The sequence below is a fragment of the Parus major genome, unplaced genomic scaffold (assembly GCF_001522545.3).
Source record: "Parus major isolate Abel unplaced genomic scaffold, Parus_major1.1 Scaffold573, whole genome shotgun sequence".
NCBI lineage: Eukaryota > Metazoa > Chordata > Aves > Passeriformes > Paridae > Parus > Parus major.
In genome coordinates this window covers 14,848-17,937 of record NW_015379461.1, presented here as the reverse complement: position 1 = coordinate 17,937, position 3,090 = coordinate 14,848, and the positions used below count along the sequence as shown (strand labels likewise).

Here is a 3,090-nt window from a genome sequence, read left to right as displayed (position 1 = left end):
CCTTCTCCTCTCCAGGGGAACATTCCCAGCTCTCCTGGAGCCCCTTCAGGCCCTGCAGGGGCTCTGAGCTCTGTGCTCAGAGCAGAGGTGCCCCATCCCTCTGACCACCTTGGAAGAGGTTGAAACCAGACAGCTTTCAGTTCCCTTCCCACGCAGACCATTCCCTGATTCCACATTGATTTTCCCTGTAACAATCCATGAATTTCCACATAATAATCATTGGGAGAGTCTCTCCGTGGGGAGCTGAGGACGCTTCACCGGGCAGAAAACACAAAGCAGCGGGAGGGGCTCAGGTCCCAGCATTGCCTGGAGGGCTGGGGGAGGCTTTGGGAGCGTTCCCGGTGTGGCTGAGGCCGTTCCCGGTGTCCCCGCAGGAGTGAGGAGCCCTTGCCCTGCACCGAAGCCACGTTGAACGGCCCCGCTTGATGGCAGCGCCCCGGGACGTGTGTGAGAGCCAGGCCAGGCTGCTCCCTGGTGATGCAATTTGTCAATTCTTTTTTTTTTTTTTTTTTTTTTTTTTTTTTTTTTTTTTTTTCTTCTTTTTAATTTTATTTTTTAATAAATGCTGCATTGATGAGAGCGAGCTGGCGTTCAGGACCAGACACGCAGATCCAACAGCACCGATCCGTTCGGAAAGACACTCGGCATTGTCGAAATGTAGCATTGAGTTCAGTCCTCACGGGAATGACGGGCTCTTCCCAAGCCTTCTGCCTGATTTCAGTTGTCCCCTTCCCCGTGCCCCTGGTTTTTGTTTTGGATTTGGGGTTCAGTGCTGTTTTCCCAGTGTTATTGCACACAGTATTCAGCTTCTCTTGGGAAGGTAGCAGGTCCAGCGGCGGCCGGGGCCAGCGCACAAATCCCGCAGCCGTGTGACCAAAGTTCCTGATGGAGCTGTCCTCGGGCAGCCTTTGCACCGCTTTGTAGAGCAATAAAGCCTTACCAGAAACATTTCACAGCAGAGGAGGAATGCCAACACTTCCACGGGAGGGAGCAGGGAGGGCTTGCATTCGGGCAGGGCCGAGGCCGGGCTCGTCCCCAGCCAGAGCCCGGCTGTCCCGGGGTGTCCCCAGCCAGAGCCCGGCTGTCCCGGGGTGTCCCCAGCCGGAGCCCGGCTGTCCCGGGGTGTCCCCAGCCAGAGCCCGGCTGTCCCGGGGTGTCCCCGGCCGGAGCCCGGCTGTCCCGGGGTGTCCCCGGGTCCCAGCACTGCTCTGGCCTCCCCTGGGCTCTGCTGGATCGGGGCAGGAGCTGGGCTGGGCCTGCCCAGTGTCCGTGTTGGCCCACGAGGAGGTGACCAGGGCTTTGCTGGCTCTTTGGAAACTGAATTAATGTATTTGCAAATGATGATGGAAATCCTTTTTTCTGTTTGTTTTGTTCTGTTTTTTAAAGTTTTTAATGGATGCAGGAACAGCAACACTTTTGCACTTTGTACCTGGCGATGGCAGCGTCGGAGGGGACACGGCTGCCCGGGGAGGGGACACCCAGGTCCCTCGGGGCCGTGGGAGAGCGGGGCCAGGTGAGGGGAGCACCTGGAGCTGGGATCGATGGAATTCTGTGTCGTTCCAGGCCCCCAGCTCACTGCCAGCCCGGCCCGGGGGCACTGCGGGGGCACTGGAACCCCCCGTGGGATCCTGGAAACTCCTCCCTTTGGAGTAAAGGCTGGAGCTCGGCACGGGGGGCACCAGCTGCTCTGGATGCATTCCTGNGAGCCCCTGAGTGTGCTCAGGTAACTCTGGGATCCTCCTGCCCTGGAAACTTCAGGGGTTGGGCTTCAGAAGTTTCTCTTTCAGCCATGGAAATGTCAAGCTTTTTGTGTGGGAAGCGACATTCCTGGGAATGCAGCTCCATCCCTGTGTCTCTCCAAGGTGTATTTTGGTGCTTCTGAGCAGCTTGTGAGCTCTGGAGGAAAGGGAATGTTTGGATCTCATTATTCCTCATTTTTATGTTGTTTTTTTTCAAGAGAAGTGCTCCAGAAATAGAACTCCAGTCTCTATCACATGTCCAATTATCCAGCTGGGATTATTTCATTCCATGAAAGCTCCCCTGGAGCCAGTGACAGGATTCCAGCTCAGCTTTCCTCCTTTTGGTGGAGGTTTGCTCTGGGAGAGAGGGAGAAGGAATTGTTCTGGATGGAAACTGGGAGGAAAATCATTCCTGGGGCAGCACATCCTCTGCCTTGGGAGCCAAAAAACGGGATCTGCACAGAAATCCCTTCTCCAGCTGGAAATCTGGATGGCTTTATTCCAAAGGAGAGATTGGGAGGGTTTGTTCTGCAGTTCTCCTTTTCCAGGATTTGAGCTTTGCTTGTGGCACCTCCTGCAGCACCTTCAGCATGTTTGGGTTCTGGACATCCCATCCCTGGGGATTTTCCCCCGTGGGGTTTTAGGATCTGCCCCTAAATCCAGGATTTTCTGGGTGCCCCAGAAGCCTGAGGGGCAGAGCAGGGTCCGTGTCCCAGCAGTGGGAATCGCAGTTTGGGAACTCCCAGGCTGGATTTGCAGCAGGAGTTGGGAATTCCTCCCTGGAGGAGCTGTTGTGGTGTGTCCTGTTGCTCTGGGACCTGCCTGTGCCCGCTGTTCTGCATCCCAGTTCATTGCCAGTTCTCATTCCCGACGGGATCTTTAGGCCTTGTGAGGAGGAGAGCTGGGATGTGATCCCCATTCCAGTGTGAGCTCCATGGGGATGTGATCCCCATTCCAGTGTGAGCTCCATGGACGTGTCCCTGCCCTCTCCCGCAGTGGCTCCGATGGAACGGCCCCGGAGACGCCTCCCGTGGCCGAACCCTCTCCTGCCGGTGCCCCCCGAGCCCGGAGCAGCGCGGCCACGCACACGGACGGGCACCAGAGAGCGGCCACCACTGTCACAGCTGCCTCAGAAACAGCCACGAGAGACAGGTGAGGGCAGGAAATCCCGGGATGGTTTGGGACAGAAGGGACCCCCAAACCCCCCAGTGCCCCCCTGGCATGGCAGGGACACCTCCCACTGGCCCAGGCTGCTCCCAGCCCCAGGCTCCAGCCTGGCCTTGGCCACTGCCAGGGATCCAGGGGCAGCCCCAGCTGCTCTGGCAATTCCAGCCCAGCCAGCAATTCCCAA

General features: G+C 57.6%; 1 long non-coding RNA gene across 1 annotated transcript in view; it reads left to right on the top strand.

Moving 5' to 3' along the window:
• Positions 1 to 6: 6 nt before the first annotated feature.
• LOC117243816 overlaps positions 7 to 3,090 on the top strand; it is a 6,150-nt gene continuing 3,066 nt past the window's right edge. Inside the window, exon 1 of the long non-coding RNA XR_004495724.1 lies at positions 7 to 1,513. This is a non-coding gene — a long non-coding RNA (uncharacterized LOC117243816). The remainder of the gene's footprint in view (positions 1,514 to 3,090) is intronic.